We start from the raw sequence: 18,797 nt of genomic DNA, 5'->3' as shown, positions 1-18,797 counted from the left end.
CGGTTAGAAGGTCGTTGGAGAGTTTGAGTAAGGCGGTTTCGGTGGAGTGTAGGGGACGGAACCCAGACTGTAGGGGATCGAGGAGGTGGTTGTCGTTGAGGTGAGAGCATAGGCGGGTGTAGACTAGGCGCTCGAGGAGTTTAGATGTAATGTGAAATTACACCCCGAAATACATTTTCTACTTCTACCGAGTATGGGAATACCACTTGTGTGAGGCTTTTTGGGAGCCTATCCACATACAGGAGCTTGAAATCCAATGACCATTTTGAAAGGTATGCACCTTCCTCATTTCACTTCCTCACTACCTATCACAGTTTCGGAGGCCCTCAAATGCCAGGACAGCACCAACCCCCCCGCCCCCCCCCCAATTTACCCCTTTTTGGAAAGTAGACACCCCAAGGAATTTAAAAAGAGGCATGGTCAGTATTTTGCAGATCAAATTTTTTCTCACAAGGTTTTTAAAAAGAGAAAGAAAAGAAAACACATGTTTTTGTTTTCTTTCTTCATTTTCCAAAAACTTGTGGCAACAAACGAGATCTGCAAAATACTCAACATGCTTCTTATCAAATTCCTTGGGGGTGTCTACTTTCCAAAAAGGGGTCATTTGTGGGGGTTTGGTGCTATCTTGGCATTTCAGGGCCTCTGAAACTGTGATAGATAGTCAGGAAGTGTAATGAGGAAATAAAGCCCTTTAAAAGCCTGAAGGTGCTTATTGAATTTTGGGTTCCTGTACGCTGCTAGACTGCCAAAAAATCTCTCACATGTGGTATCCCCATACTCAGGAGAAGTAGCAGAATGTATTTTGGGGAGTAATTTCACATATACCCATGACATGTGTGAGCAATAAATCATTTAATTGATAATTTTGTGTAAAAAAATATATATTTTTTTGTCATTTTCCATGCCTCTCAGCAAATAGTTTGGGGTGTCTACTTTCCAAAAAGGGATAATTGGGGGGTGGGGGCCTTTTATGCCCAGCATTAGAAGTTTATGCCACACATCACTCACTCTTCTAACCCAATGAAGACTAAGCCTTTTCTGAAACTTTTTGTTCACATGAAACCCCCAAACATATATATATATATATATATATATATTTTTTTTTTTTTTTTTTTTTTTAAGTAGACGCCCTAGTGAATAAAATGGTGGATGCTACAATTTTTTATGTCACATAGTACTTGTGCAACGGTTTTTCAAACGCAAGTTAAAAAAAAACACTTTTTTTTACTTTTAATGAACAAAAACACAAAACAAAAAACAAAAAACAAAAACATGCTTTAAAACTGCTCACACCTTGCAATGGTGACAATCTGCATACATTTTTAATATCCATAGGTGACGCTTTAAAATCCTTTACAAGATACCATTTTAGATTTACAGAGGAGGTCTAGAATTACTGCCCTTGATCTGACATTCGTGGCGATACCTCACATGCATGGTGCAACCACTGTTTACATACCAAGAAGGGGTCAACGCTCGAACACACATGTGCTTTTTTTTTTTTATAGTTATTTTGATTTTTTAAAATAATTTTTACATTTACATTTTTTTTTCTTGATCACTTTTATTGCTATCACAGGGAATGTTAATATCTCTAGATATCTCCTATGCCCTTACATCATCTAATCTCACCAAGATCGGTGTGATCAGATGCTTTCCCAAATTACAAATGGCGCTAATTATATCCTGCAAAACTGAAGTGATGAAATGCTCGTAGCTTCCGATTTCTTAGACTATAGAGGTGATTGGCACCATACCTGTATCCAATCAGGTCTATGGTCAGCTTGCAGAAACACCAACTGCATTCTCAGGTTCCCCCGCAGTCACGGGACTACCCGAGAAGGCCGTAGAAGGCAATGGGGGAGGGGGGGCATCTTCTCCCGCTGCTTGTAAAAGCAATCCTGCAGCTAATTAGCCACCAGGATTGCCGGTTAAAAATTTTTTACCAGGATGATGCCTGCAGCTGTATAGCCAGTGATGTACCAGTACGTCGATGGTCCTTGTTGGGTATATATGCTATGTTCTTTTTTTTTCTATGCAGCCAAAAAGAGAGGAAATCTCTGCCAGAAAAGTGTGTGGTATGCCTACAGCACGAATATACCGCCCTGTATCCACCAACTTCTAATGGTGGGCACACATGAAATGTTCTTTTTTTTGTCGTTCAGATTCCTCTATTCACATTGGTCGATGTGGATGAAGAAATCTCCGCCAAAAACATTTTTTTAAATATATACCGAAGCATAGGAGCCATCCACCTACTGGTCACCCCAGGCTCCCATGCTTGGCCATATATGCTCTTTTTTAACTGTGGATGAAAAATATCATCCAACAGTACTACACACACTTACTTATGTATATTCTGAGAGCAAGACCCTGTTGCTGTCAGAATAAACGGGTCAGTGCTGAAGCTGAATGGCATTCCTGCAAAGACAACAGCAATAAAACTGTAACAGTAGAACAGTAACTCGACAGCAACAAAAAAAACTACAACTATTTTTGTTTTTTAAAATTTTTTACTTTTGTTTTACTTTTTATTTATTTATTTATTTATTTTTGCTTTAACTTTAACCAGCTTAGGGTCTCTCAAAATGCGATAGCCAGTTTCCTTACTACCTAACATCTTTTGAGACCCTGTTCAAATATGTGCCCTGAACTGTGCCGTGCTGTACCCTATACTAATACTCCACTAGTGTATGATAGCGATGGAAGCAGTCCTTGAGGCAAAGACCAGGTTGGCCAGGACAGGAGGGACAAAAAAAGCATGTGTCACACCTCACTCCGTGTCTGCTACAGACACAACATCTTTTTTGGGTTGTCCTTTGGGTTGGGGTACCAGGAATGGCATCGGGAAAATGCCTCTCATGAAGCTGGCTAAGTGCATCTGGTTTGGGGGTTTGGGGTACAGCACCTTCTGGATACAAAAAGGCCGCAATGATCTCTTCCTGGAATTTTAGGAAGGATCCACTTCGTCCAGTTGCTTTATAAAGCACAAAAACATTATATAGAGCCAATTGAAATAAATAAACAGACACTTTTGTGTAAAAGCGCCTGGCTTTTTGGGAAACTAAGTACGACTTCATCATCTGGTCGTTGTAGTCCACCTCTCCCATGTTAAGGTTATAGTCATGGACACAGAGGGGCTTCTCAACAACACCAGCTGCCTTGGAAATTTGGATGGTCGTGTCTGCGTGAATGAAAGACAGGACGAAAACATCCCGTTTGTCCTTCCACTTCACTGTGAGCAATTCCTCATTTCTCAAGCAGGCTTTTTCCCCCTTCCTAAGACGGGTATTTACAAGCCCTTTGGGGGAAGCGCCGGTGATTAGGTCACACGGTTTCACATGCGCCAATTCCAAGATTGTACAGAATGTGTAAATAGTGGCACGCTTGAATAAAAATTGTCCACATATAAGTGGTACACCATATGGAAAAAGGATGACACCAAGTCCCAAACTATCTTGCCACTGCTCCCCATGTAGTCTGGGCATCCGGGGGGCTCAACGTGATCTTTTCCCTTGTAAATCCAAAACTTATACGTATAGCCTGTTGCCCTCTCATAGGTCTTATACACCTTAACCCCATATCTGGCACGCTTGCTGAGGAGAAATTGTTTGAATGTAAGGTGGTGTAATAGTGATCCTGGGTGCAATTTACTAAAATCAAGTCATATACATGCACACAATCAACATGCAGTCATGCAGATACTTTTAATCAGCATTTAAACCATTACATGTTCTATGCATTGTGAAAGACCAACTACCCAATGAATACCTGCCCTGGCACATCATAGCATTCACCCGGCACTCCAAGAAATAACAGAATCCAACTGCAATATTCTTGCACTGTCAAAACCTCCACTTTTATTATCACACGATACACAGGAGGATATATCTTATATTCATCACAATCTGCATAATAACACACACAAATAATAATGTGAGCATTACAGCATGAAATAAACACATCATTTGACAGCATTACAGCATAGAATTAATACATTACCAAAGCAATGTGGAAGCTGGGAGGAACCAAACTACCCAGGGGGTCATGGAGAAGCCATAGGCTTTGGTAAAAATCCCAGCGTCAGAGCGTCCTCTGGCCACTAGGGGAGCTTCTACTGGTCTTGCCTGGACCTCCGACTTATAAACCTTTTTTCTAGAAGTGGCCCAATAGTGGGTGGTGCCACACCCACTACGGGAGGGGCTAGCAGAAGGGTTCCGCGAGGATAACAATCATGTTCAACCACCATCTTCGTTATCTGAAAAGTCAAACTTTTGCTTCTTATGTACCCCAAAACCTCTTTTCAGCACCCCCAGACTTGAGGATTTCTAACTTAGATGTCCTTAAACAGGTTTTTATCTCCTAATGTGAGGTTACTAGATGTCATAAACACGGTTCATTCCATAAACAAGGTTTTATCTTGCTTTCAGCAGAATATCTTGTGACTCTGTTCCTTTGGCTAATGAAATAACATCATCACTTCTCATGCCCCTGGCATTTTTGCGACAATGCTTTATTGTAAAAATTACCCAAGAAACAAAAGGTTCAAGGCCAACACATTTCATAGGCATTACAGATGGACAGAAAAATTAATGCGGGACTCATCAACACAGATGTTTTGCTGGGGAGTATAGACATCTGCAAATTTTTGGTTAAGGTGATTTTTGAGGGGCAGAATTCTGTGGAGCCGGTCAAATTCAGGGTCACCCCCAGGACAACAGAGTGTATTGGCGTTGAAATGCATAAAAAGCATTATATTCTCATAACTATGCCTGGTCATGGCAGCAGAGAACATGGGCATATGATGAGTCAGGTCTGTGGACCAATACAACTGCAATTAATTTTTTTTAGTAATGCCCATGTTGAGGATTAGGCCCCCAAAAAATTTAAATTCGTAAACCGTAATGCGTTTCCATGCAAATGGTCTGGAAAGGTTTGAATTTGGGTTGGCAGCGATACACTGTTGTGCGTATAAATTGTTTTGATCCACAATCAATGCATACAGATCTTCTGTGAAAAACAGCTCCAAAAAATCAAGGGGAGTAGTTAAATTTGCTGTATCCACCTGAATTCCGGTTTGGGCAGTGAATGGGGGAAGTACGGGTTCTGCAGAATTTTTTGGCTGCCAATCGGGATTTGCAAGCACATCCAGAAGGATATGATGGGCTCTACGGGCCTGTGTGCGAATTCTTCGTGGCAGCAGGACACCGCACCAGCTTGTACTGCACTTATGGGACTCGCCACGTCACCAAGTGATACTGCAGTGCTGGTATGTATAAGACCAGGATGTACTTGGCTGCTGGTGTGGCACTAGTATTGGCACTCTGCTGCATATGAGAATCATCACGCGACTGTAACATCTCAGCAACCTGGGAATGGACCTCTTCTCCATCGTCTGAGCTATCTGTTAGGGTGCTGCTGCTGTCTACAAGTTCATATTCTGAGGCTGATTGTGTCAGTGAGGCTTCCCCTTTGCTGTTATCTGACATGCTCAGAAACCTCTAGGCCTCTCCACTAGAGTACCTTTTATTGGACATTATGGCCACTAAATTTATAGGTACATAGTGCGACTCACAGGAAAAAGAGCACCTGGCTGTCAGGGACTGCTTGAACCACTACAAAAAAATGTACCTGCAAGTGCTAACAGAGATCAGGCCTGATTCTGCGAACACTGCGGTTTTGTGTGCAATGTATCAAGTGACAGTGACCTACTGACACTGCACTTTCTGGGGGAGGGGGATAAGCAAAGGGGCTAAACGCAGGTGCTGGCAGGTGCCGGGGCTGATCCTGCTAATGCTGCATTTTTGGGGACACTATACTAATGTGAACGCTGGTATAGTGCTGAGCTGATCAAAGATATTGATCTGTTTAGACACTATACTAGCAATGGAGATTTATTGTGTATTAGAGCATGTTTCTGGCAATCAAGGGGTTAAATGTGATGACTAATGTAGTGGTGGGCAATCTGACACTATCTGGGAGGGGCACTAACACTATCTGAAGTCAACACTGGTGATAGGGCAGTGAAGGGGTTAACTGGGGGGGGGGTGCGATCAAGGGGTTAAATGTGTCCTAAAAGTGTTCTAACTGTAAAAGTGCACTGCTTTTACTCACTGTGTCTGCTTTCTTCTGTCTCTGGGATGGAATGTGCCCAGAGAGAGAAGATTGCATAATTTCCTGTACCTGTCTAAGTGTAAACACAGGTACAGGAAGATCCCTGATAAGGCAGAGATTGATCATCCAATTCAGGCCGAACATCACTGGCCTAACTGGGATGATTGACTCCTTGGACACCGAATCACGACACCCACAGGTTGGCGGTGACATGTGCCCCCGGCCCGCGATCACCACGGGAGTGCAAACCACGTATATATATGTGTGATTTTGCGCACCTGTGCCACCCTGTAGCAGTATTTTTGCTATAGGGCAGGTGGGAAGCCGTTAAGAAAGATTATTATTTACAAAATTTTACAACAGAAAAAAAGAAAAAGTGTTTTTTACATTTTTGTATTTTATGTTTATTTAGCAAAAAAAATAAAATATTCAGTGGTGATTAAATACAACCAAAAGAAAGCTCTATCAGAATAAAAAAAGATGATAGAAATTTTATTTGGGTACAGTGTTGCATGACTGAGTAAATATCACTCAAAATGTGACAATGCTGAAAGCTGCAAATTGACCTGGACGGGAAGGGGGTGAAAGGGACCAGTTTTGAGGTGGCTAAAGATGCTGCAGGACATCAGCAGAAAAAAGATGAACCCTTTCCTTCCCCCTAAACACACAATTCTCTAAGGTATGCTGCATTTTGCTACATACAGGACATTCAGTAAAGCTGGCCATACATAGTTCAATTTTTCTCATTCAACTAGCCGGCTGAATGAAAAATTGAACCAATTCCCCCATCCACACATTCAAGATGGATAGGGAAATGCTCCCCACTCTGCTATTTTATTCTGACAGCAGGGAGATCTTGCATGTCAGAATACACAGATTGGTGTTACAGCCATTGGCTGCAGCAACTGATGAGTGGCTTTTATCCAGCAGGGCAGTTGAACATACAGTAAGCTGATCAGTAGGTTCATTCTGTTCAACTGCCCTGGCCACACATGTATGGAAATTTGGCAAGTCCCTGCTGAACACTTTGAATTTGGATCCATCTATCGCCACCTTAAGGGTTTACATCTACCTTAAGGTAGTTCTAAAGCCTATTACATTCTATGCATTAGGGTGAAAAACCTTCTGTGCTGCAGCTCCCCCCCCAGTCCCCCTTTTACTTGCCTGAGCCCGATCCGATCCAGTGATGTGCACGAGAGCTGCTGCTCTAGCTGCTGTCTCCCCCCTACACTGGGCAGATTGATAGCAGCGGGAGCCATTGGCTCCCACTGCTGTCAATCAAATGCTGACACAGGAGCGGGGGGCATTGCGGGGCCACCCGCTCTGTGTCAATGGAAGCAGACAGGGCAGCTCGGGAGCGAGCCCGCACAGGTGCCTCCATAGAAAGCAGCTTTCTGTGGAGACACCTGCTGAAGAGGAGGGGACAGGAGCTCCAGCAGGGGACCCCAGAAAAGGAAGATCGGGCCTGCTCTGTGCAAAAGCATTGCACAGAGCAAGTAAGTACAGACATGTTTGTTATTTTATTTTTTTGTTTAAATTAAGGTATAATATCCCTTTAGCGGATGTGTCAGTGTCTACAAGCTCTACTCTAATATCTCCCTAAACTTGTATCAGCAGCACCCCCTTTGCTTTTGCTATCACAGCTAAAGCACATTATCCATATGTCTGCTGAGAATCCACCCTTTTCTTTTTAGCAAGAGGGCTGGCTCGCCTAAAGGTCCTTTTATTAGCCCTTCTAAGCCAACTAACCTACTGTTTGTTCAAAGGCCAGGCAGTGCATTATGGCCCCTGTAAATGTGCAAGCTCCTGGAACCTCAAACATGCAGGATATTAGATTACATTTGATGACAATGCACTAAAATTAAGCAATTTGGGATCAGAATTTCTTACTAAAAATGTTAATGTACCGAAATCTCCAGAGAGACTGCTGTTGAATAGGCAGAAGTAGCTAAGCTTTTCAGACATTAATAGCCTACATCTTCATAGCTCCCAACTGTCCCTGATTTTGAGGAACTGTCCCTGATTTGGAACAAAGTCCCTCTGTCCCTCTTTCCTCTTCATTTGTCCTTCATTTTGGTCTGATCTATATAATTGTATATAAAATGCACTTTCTATCTTTCAAAAAGTATTTCCAGTGCTAAACCTTTCATCCAATTTCTAAATTGCTGCATTTGTCAACATCAAAAGCCAATATAAAGGAATAGTAATGGTAAAAAAAAAACACTCTCAACTTTTCTTTTTTTGGTAGAATTCTCCTTTAAGGGGGCATAGCAGGGGGATGTCCTATGCCTACATACGTTTGCAAATAGGTGTCCCTTGTTCCCAGCTCAAAAAGGAAGACATGCATCCTGATGGTGGCCAAAATTTAGATTTAGTCAAACATGTGCTCTCCTGGATCAAGATGAACAAGGAACTTTTTAGTATATTTCAGGATAAACAAAATTGAATTGAGAAAATATGTACAACATGGATTCAATTTCACAAAATTGGATGGGAGGTGGGACATCAGGGTAGATTGGAATATTGCCTATATAAACAGTTGTAGCAGAGTACCCATATACTCATCTTCCTCAGCAGTAGGCACAGGCTCCTTTAACACCATTTCCTATAATTCCATGGGTTACCACAATCACCTGGGCTCCAATCATCCCCTGGGCTCCTGGACATGCCTAGGGGATATAAATTCCAGATCCTCCCATCTTCACTGCTCAAAGAGGCCCTGCCTGATAGGACAGCAATGTCACCTGAGTGGTCTTCAGGTGCTGGATCTTCCATTGCTTTGTCTACTGTGTGGGCCACCAGCGGGCAGCAAAAGAGCATGCGGCTTCTGCTTAAGCCCCAGTCACTGTGGTGGACGGTGTGTCAGCAAACTTGAGAGTACTACCTTTCCAGTAGGGTGGCATTTCCTTCAGCCACCATTACCTCCAGGCCAAAGACTCCTCCATCTATACCCTTGTAGAGACTGCCTTGGGATCTCTGCAACCAGCTACCTGAGCTAACAACAATAACCAGCCTCCTAGTGAGAGAGGTGTTACACTCCCTTCTCAAAGAATCACAAGTAACCACATTTGTACTTTACCTATTACAGTTTATTTTGCAATTGAACTTTCCATATTCTATGTTATAATCTATTAGAATAAGTTACTGTACTGCCACATAGTGGTCAAGTGTGGGAATCACGCCTAGAATCCCAGTTATGGTAATGATTTTATTAACTGTTACACCCAGTTTAATACTGATTGTATAATCTTTTATGATTCAGTAAACATGAAGTTGCACATCACTGTATGTCCGATCATTTGGCTAACATAACATACCAAAGACCTATACTATCAACCCCCCTATTTCTTTCCTTTTCACAATTTGCATAGTTGTAACTCCTTCTACTTCAATTTCTTTCTTTGCATTCTAAGACCAAAGCTTTCTTCATCTTATAAGGCTGCTCGGTTAGGAATCTGACCATATGAAATTGCAAAAACAGAAGACTGCATACAAATGAACATCACACTAGAGCAGGGGTAGGCAACCTTTCAGAGGTTGAGATCTACCTGGACAACATGGAGGTAATAAAAGATCCCTGGGTAAGGAGGAGGGGGGGAGCCCTTTTGAAAACAAAAGATTATCAAGCCCTCAATAAATACACAACACAATGTCCTGCCCCCTCCCCCACAACAGTGTCCTCTGCTCTCCTTCAAATAACCCCCCCCCCCCCCCCACAGCAGTGTCCTTTGCTCTCCTTTAAATAATCCCCCCCACAGTAGTGTCCTCTGCCCCCCCCCCCCATTCAGTAGTGTCTTCTTCTTCTGCATACCAGTGTCCTGCCCTCTTTACATAACCCCCACTGTAGTGTCCTCTAGCACTGTTTTCTGCCCCCCTTCAGATGACCCCCACTGTAGTGTCTTCTGCCCCCCCCTCCCATAACAGTGTCCTGTGCCCTCCCAGAGCAGTGTCCTGTGCCCCCCCCATTCCCTCCATAGTGTCCTCTTTCTTTACAATCCTCCTCCACGTAGTGTCCTCAGCCCCCCAAAGCAATGTTCTGTGTGCCCCCCTAAGGCAGTGTCCTGTGCCCTCCCCTTCACACAACCCCATCACCCTCCAACTGTAGAGTCCTCTTCCCTTCTGTCCCCTTCACATCACGTTGCCTCTCCCTGTAGTGTCCTGTGCCCCTCCCTTCCCATAGCAGTGTCATCTGTTCCCTTCACATTCCCCCCAACTGTAGTTTTCTCTGTCCCCCCCCAACACACACAGTATACAGTAGGTTGCAGTCTCCTACCTTACACTGGTGAACACTGTGCAGCCAAGCAGAGGGCAAGAGGTGTCACAGAACTGGATGGAGGGTGGGAGAAGGAGCTACCAGAGTTAACCTTTCACATGAACAAGCTAGTGCTTGGTTGCTAGGGCCACCCAGCTTCCTAGCAACCAATCACCTGCTGGTTAATGTGAACAGTTAACTCTGACAGGTCCAGTACTGTGATATGTTCAGTAAGGGGGGGGGGGGCTTGGTGGCAGAGGCTGAAGGAGCAGAAAGACCAGGAAGACAGGGGAAGGACAATGAAGGGCTATGTATGTTCCCTATCTACTTGTCGGCTGCCCGCGGTCAATTGGTAGATTGGGATCAATGGCTTGCATGCCCCAGTACTAGAGAAATATATTAACTTGACATTATTGGTATACAGAATAGTTCTGTATACAATATTGAAGTTCTTGTCTATTCCTTTTATATCAATATATTCACATAATTTTCAATGTTTTCCTGAAGGTCCAATAATACCCCTTAAACAGATGTTCACTAAGAGGTACATTTAGATCATCATATGAAATACAGTATTAAAAAAATAAATCAAGTACAAAAATGTGAATGTAAATGTGTGAAAAAAACTAAAACTGTATAAACTGTTAAAATAGATAGTAGTTTTCCTTTAATAAAATAGATAATGTATAAAAAAAAAAAAATCTGAATTTAAAAATTGACTTCAATATGTGCTATATTTCCCCTTCCCATTTCCTTTTTAGCCCTTGGGGTTCCAGATGCTTTGATGGGATCATAAAATTGGCCAACTGACTTGAGATGTAGATTCTACTGCTGCTAATAAAAAAAATGTCACTGGTAGACCTGCACATGGGTTATAAAGTTCATCAGAGGGACGGCAGGGAGTGGGAAGCTGGTATCTGGTTTGAATTTGTTCAGCCAATCTGCTGCCACTAGTGTGAAGTGACTGAATTATTGTTCTGGACAAAAGGAGAAGCCCGGGGAAGTTGGTAAACTAAGAATGTTTAATAAAGGCTTCTAACTGCGCTTAATATACCAAAATTATAACTTTAACATCCAGAAACCAGTTTATACATGTCCAAGCTATTTTTTCAATCATAGTTCTCTGATATACACGAACACCCCAGTTTTTCTTACACACAAATATTTTCAGTTTTCATTCATTTTATAGCTGAAATCATGCAAGAATAAGGATCTTTATTTTAGCCATGCAACTGTCATTTTCAAATTGCTTTAAAAAGCCATCGGCCAATCTCTTAGCAGTCTACCAAGGTGTGATAACTTTTTGACTTAACCCTCTAGTATTTTTTTTACCTTTTATATAGTGTAACACCAACTTAATATAATTAGCATATACAGGGCCATTCATGGGACAACTTTCATTTGTCACAAAATCTGTTCTAGTATAGTTGACCAGTAATCAACACGCATATTGCAAAAAATGTTTTATAGTCCACTTTGTCAGCAATTTGAAGTGCGCTCCATACCTCAGTACCTGCAGTCAAAGCAGATTAAACAGCACTGCCAGCAATATGCTTGTGAAAAGTTAACTAACCTCACCTTAATCTCTGTTCACTCTCTCTGCTGCTGATTTATGCTTACCACATTTTAACTTTTTCATGGCATGTAGGCAGAGGCGGATCTAGGCTTTGTGAAGCCTTAGGCAAAACTTAGACATGAGGCCCCACTCAAGCCCATAATGGGAAAAATAATTCAAGTGATAAAAATTAATTGGGGGATGGGTAAGGCAATCATTGGCAGTTCACTAGTGGGGCTAACTATTTAGTTGTGTTGTAACCCAGTGGATGGAGGGTGGAAAAAAGTAAATTACAGGCTTGCAGCATCTCACAACTGACAGATAAAACACAGTACATACCAACTGCAGGCAGAGAAATGAGATGCCAACCAAGGGAGAAAGTCACCAGCAAACCAAGGATCACCAATATGGGTCCAAAAGTTTTCATGAACGATCACATGAGATCGTCACATGCCTGATGAAGGGGTCCTGCGAGACTCCGAAACACTGCCGTGCTGTAACTATGTGATTGTTCATTAAAACCTTTGGACCCATATTGGACTTTCTCTCTTGCTGATTTTGTTCAGTTCCAGCCGACAGTCGCTGCAGCACCCACTTATACACACAGCCATTTTTAACGCAGGAACGTGTGCGTTTGGATTGTACACTTGTATGAGATGCCAACTAACTCCACTAACCGCTCATTTGCCGCACTGTCCTGTAGAGTGTCCCTCCTTATAGGCCCAGCACTGATAATACTGTCCTGCGAATGCAATGTCACCCCTCAATGGCTGGCGGGTGGAGGTCCAGAAGGGTTACGCGAGAGGTGAGTGTGACGGGGCATTTAACGCTGCCTGAGCACAGCAGCATTAAGGTCCCCTGTTTCTCAAAACTGGGATAATGCATTAGGCCAGTGTTTCTTAACTTTTTTTTACCTTCGAGGAACCCTTGGCAAAAAGTTTGAGATCATGGGGAACCTCTGAAATAATGTTCAAATCTACAGCTCACGGAACATTGGTATGATCTGCAAGCTGTTGATAATAACTATTTTTAGAAATAGCATTAAATAAAAGAATAGCTATTAAAATGTACCTATTTAATGTGAAACTTGTGCTTTCTTTTTCTGCCGAGATGCTCCATTCTGGGTCCATATGTCAGGGCATGCGCATACATATGCACAGGCGCTGAACCCATGTAAGCCCTGCTTGTGACCGATTAGCAGATGTGCAGGCTATTTAAGCTGTAGTAGTGCTTTGTATCAGTGCCGTTTGGTCTACTACGTGTCAGCCTTCTGTTCCTCTGTTGATCTTCTGTTGCCGACCTGACCTGTTATTGCCTGAAAGCTGCCTGTACTGACCCCTGGCCTGCCCTTTGACTAATGAATATATAATGCAGCGCTAAATAATGAAGGTGACAAATGCATATATAGTGCTTGCGCTAAAACGTGATCACAGCAAATATGAAGTGTGTCGTCAAAAATTTACGAAAATATAAGTGAATGGATCCACATAAAGGTAATAATCTAATTAATACATAATGAATGCATCCAGAAAATAAAATAAATAAACATATAAAGAGTCCAAGAGTGATTCGTAAATTTCTGTGCACGTGACTTCCATGATAAGGATTTGTAGTATGCTTGCACTCACCAGAAGCGCAATGATAATGCGCATGAATATATATCCAAAAGATCCTTGGTGACCATCAGGGCTCAGGCGGGGACAAGGGGCTCCACTGGTACACAATCAGCACACAGGAAAAGCACTCCAGACCTCACAAACCGGACCCTCAAACCACATGGGGACAGCTCCTCTCATATATCTCCACCACAGGAATATGTTGCCAAAAGGATATATCTCCACCTTGAATGGCTCATACACAAGCCACAAAATGAAAGTATTGGATAGTGTAGTATTTTTATTATAATATACTCTATATAATAAATAAATAAATATAATAATATATTATATTTTTCAGCATAAGAACCAAATCCAGATGATGTACAATGTATGCTTACAGGCTCAAAGATGGCCACCGGTTTTCTATGCGGCTTTCATTAGTTAGCGCTGCATTATATATTCATTAGTCTATTCGAAGATACAGGGGTTCATCCTTAATACCAGCAGCTTGATATTAAACGTGCGCTCACTTGCTATATATTTTAGTATATTGCCCTTTGGCTATTCTTCTGCCAGCTGCTTATGCCTGATCTGCCTGATAGTTGCTGACCCGGACTGTCTGATCTTGCCTTTCCATTGCCTCCTGTACCTGAACCAGCTGATCCCTGCCGATATCCAGTTCCTGCACTTCTGCCAGCGTGCCATCTACTAGCTGTTCCTGCACTTCCACCAGTGTGCCATCTGCCAGCTGCTCCTGCACTTCCACCAGCTTGCCATCTGCCAGCTGCTCCTGTACTTCCACCAGTGTGCCATCTGCCAGCTACTCCTGCACTTCCACCAGTGTGCCATCTGCCAGTTGCTCCTGCGCTTCCAACAGTGTGCCATCTGCCAGTTGCTCCTGCACTTCCACCAGTGTGCCATCTGCCAGTTGCTTCTGCATCCCATACGCACATTAGTATCCATCAGCAGAAGTCTTACCAGGCACTCATACCCCTCTGTGCTCCGGCATTCTCTGTTACTTTACCATGGCTCCTGGGCCAGAGCTGTAAGAGAGGCCTTCCTCTGCACATCAGGTTCTATAACCAGATATGTTACACCAACTTGGGATCAGGGGCGGATTGACCATTTGGAAACTCGGGCACTGCCCGAGGGCCCGGGGTCAGTAGGGGGCCCCATGAGATGCCCCTGGTACCTTTTTCATAGGCTTTTTTGAGCTTGGGCAAGGACACGGGGCCCCATGATCCCCTATTGCCCGGGGGCCCCATGAGTTTTCAGTCCGCCCCTGCTTGGGATAAACAGTGTGTGGGCAGGCAGCACAAGGGGGAAGCAGAGCACATTACATGGAAGCATGGCACATTACATGGCGGCAGGGAACATTACAGGGGGGCAAGGCACATTATGTGGGAGCAGGGCAAATGACATGAGAGCAAGGAACATTATGTGGATATGCAAGGCACATTATATGAAGGCAGGGCACATTAAGTGGGAGCAGGGCATATTAAGTGGGAACAGGGCACATAACGCGGGACAGGGCACAGGGCACATTACATGGGTCAGGATACTTTACATGCAACAGGGCACAAGGCACATTACATGGGACAAAGCACAGGGCACATTACATGGGGCAAAGCACAGGGCACATTACATGGGACAAAGCACAGGGCACATTACATGGGACAAAGCACAGGGCACATTACATGGGACAAAGCACAGGGCACATTACATGGGACAAAGCACAGGGCACATTATATGGGACATAGCACATTATATGAAACAGGGTACATTATATGGCACAGAGCACATTATATGGGACAGGCCACATTACTTGGGACAGGGCACAAGGCACATTACATGGGACAGAGCACAGGGCACATAGTATGCGACAGGACCCATTGCATGAGATAAAGCACAAGGCACATTACATGGGACAGAGCACATTACATGGGACAAGGCCCATTACATGAGAGAGGGAACATTACATGGGACAGAGCACAATACATGGAACAGAGCACAATACATAGGACAGGGCACAAGCACATTACATGGGACAGACCACTTTACATGGAACAGGGCACTTTATATGGGACAGGGCACATTACATGGGAGAGGGAACATTGTATGTGACAGATTGTTGGGCACAGTGTGGGGGACACAGCTGGGCACACTATTGTACCAGCTTTCTTCTTCCTCTACCTGGCTTTAGAGGCAGCTTTCAACAGTTTGCAGGTCCCTCCTGTTCCTCCTCTTATCCTGTCCATCACAGATGATGACATATACAAGCACCCGTGATGGACAAGAGGGGAGGAGGGGCCGGCAGGGAACTGTACGCTACAGCCAATAGTATATCAGCTGCTTCCCTGCACCTACAGTATGTTTATGCGATCTACCTGTCAGATGCCTGCAACTGACAGGTAGATAGCCACGGAACCCCGGTTGAGAAACACTGTGCTAGGAAAATTAGGTGGCCTTGAGGCCCCCGTGAGCGCGAGACCTTAGGCGACTGCCTCTGCATGTAGGTATGATGGAAGTAGGATGCAACTCTCAGTGGGGTAAAAAACTAGGCCTCAGGGGACAGACTGCAGCACATTTTTTTGTTCACTGACTAAAGGATAACTAAACTCAAGAGCAAAAAAATTTAATATATTGCAGTGCACCAGATGTAGTGACTGCTCTCTTGTGTAAATTACTAATGTCTTCACCCTCCTTCCCATATCTGGAATATGAAAAAGCAAAGCTAAGAATTAGCTGAAGACCACTCGTCAATCTGTCCAGGTAGTGTTCCACTTTATATAGGTCATTTGGCACCAATCCAGTGGTGTGCATGCATATATGACTGTAGCGAGATGTGCAAATAAGTGCGCTAATGCACACCCAGTAGTTGCACTTAGTACTGGGCCACATCCCATAATATGCATGTGAGCATATGTCCTCACTGGTCTTATAATGGGACTAAGAAGGTCTTCCTTGCAAAAGCTGTCTATGCTGTGTCTCATTCAAACACATATACTCATATCTTTATATTTAAACACATCCAAAGAAGTTATTTATGTAACTGAATCTGCAGTACATGGGAAGAGTACAAAAAAAAACTAAAACATTCAACACGTTCAACATCATAATATATCTCAAAATGATCAATGTATTACAGCAACTATTTCAATGAAAATGAATTAGCGATAATTTACTACCCAGCAAATTCCAGATTTCATAAAATAAAATGGATTTCTTTGTTTATGCAGTTTAGAGGAAAAGTGTCACAATGAATTTCTGCACAGATCTGGAATAAATACAGAAAGCACACAGAGAGTGTAGTAAGAACACACATGGCTCTTGTAGTTAGACTATATTTGCTTATCCCAGAGGTTAGCCTTAAACTATGTACTCTTTATCCTTATGGTGATTCCTTTAGTCCTGGCTCATCATAGCCTGAATGGTTATTTGGTCTTCTTGGGTCCTACACCCTACATCATAGAAGTCTTGGTTTTCAATAGGGATGCGCCAATACCATTTTTTTTACAGCGAGTTTGAGTAACGATACTTTTTTTTTTGGTACTCACCAATACATGCCAGCAACTGTTTTGTTCACACTTCAGCTGTCAGCAGGGGAACCCCACTGACAGCTGAATGAGTGATTGGTTATTAAAGTGACACTAAAGCTTCGTTTGTTTGTTTGTTTCTTTTTAAATAACAAACATGTCTATACTTACCTGATCTGTGCAGTGGTTTTGCACAGAGAAGCTCTGATCCTCTTCTTTTTGGGTCCCTGTTGGTGCTCCTCCCCCTTGAGCAGTGTCCCCAGGGACACATAGAGCAGGAACTTGGGAAAAGTGTGGAAGAAAAAGGTGCACAAACAGCAGGGATGACTACAGCCTGGAGAGGATTGTCAGGAAAAGGCCATTCAAAAGTGTTGGGGACTTTCACAAGGAGTGTTAGGAATGGACTGGCCAGCAATGGTGGGACTCACCTGCCTTTTGATCTGCAGTACCAGGGCTGGCCAGCGGGTGCTCCCAGCAATCAGAGACTCAACCTTTCAGCCAGCTAACACCTGGAACTGATGATACTGGGGTATTTAAGGGATGGCCAGACTTGCAGACTCTGCCTTGGTGTTGTGTTTGTCCTGGGCCCTGTATCTGTCCTGCATCCTGTTTCTGTTGCTTTGCTGACCCTGATCTGAACTGCTGCTGACTTCTCCTGCTCTGATCCTGGCTTGTGACCCTGACCACCCCTCTGTCTGACCCTCTGTACCTCGCTGCTTGCTACCTGCTGAACCTGGCCTGTGACCCCGACCATTCTCTGCTTGCTCCCCCCGTACCTACCTGCCCAATTGATATTGACCCGGCCTGCCTGACGACGCTTGCTTGTATGTACTGTTATCTGTGGGTGGTTGGTTTGGTTTGTTTGCACTGTATTATGTTTAGTATTGCCCTGCGTTTATGTTTGTATGGTTAGTGTTAATAAATTATATTGTTTATCACATTTCTGAAGTCTGCGTTTCCCTGCATCAGCCACACATCTCTGGTCATACCTGGGAGCCCTGACATTACACCAAGGCCAATCCTGACCAGAAGTGGCTGCACAGGGAAGCCATCTTGGCTTGTTGATGGGAAGGATGGATCTTGATGAGGTTGAGTATTTATATCTGCTAGTGTTTGATGACAGGGAGTATGCTTATCAAACTCTGAAGGAGTATACCCGGGATGAATTGCTAGAATGTATACGGCTCGCTCATGTTCTAGTAGATCAGGGCACAGTGTTCTCTGAGGTGCAGCCATTGATTGAGGTTTGTGCAGAGTTGGTTTCATCTGGTTCCCCCGAATGCAGGGATGAATTTTTGCCACCATTTAGTGCAGACCAGGTAGAGTCCCTGGTGTGGTTATTAGAGGATGATGTGGGTTACCTTTTGGAGCGTTATTCCACATGTTCACCACAGACACTGAGAGATTGTATCAACGCAGTGCAGTCATTGACCAGACAGACTTTGTGTAAGCTCAGCTTTGTTCAACCCCTACTGCAGACATGGACAGATTTGTTGCACCCAGCCTCAGTCAGCTTACAAAGACCCAGTCCTGCTTCTAACTCTATTCCTGCATTCCCACCAGCTCCTCCTGCCCTGCTATCTACCGCATGTCAGTACCCTGTTCCCACTCGCTGCACCTATCCTGCCTTTAACCCTGTAAAAGAGCCCTCTGTAGCAACTGCTCCCTCTCCTGTTCCATCCTCCAGTTTTTCTCTGTCTCCAGCTGCTCCATTCGTTTGCAGACCTGCGTTTACTTGCAGT

This window comes from Staurois parvus, unplaced genomic scaffold (genome assembly GCF_062004578.1).
Source record: "Staurois parvus isolate SC_StPar_1 unplaced genomic scaffold, SC_StPar_1.0 ptg000630l, whole genome shotgun sequence".
Classification (NCBI taxonomy): domain Eukaryota; kingdom Metazoa; phylum Chordata; class Amphibia; order Anura; family Ranidae; genus Staurois; species Staurois parvus.
Note: the sequence above shows the minus strand (reverse complement) of the source record.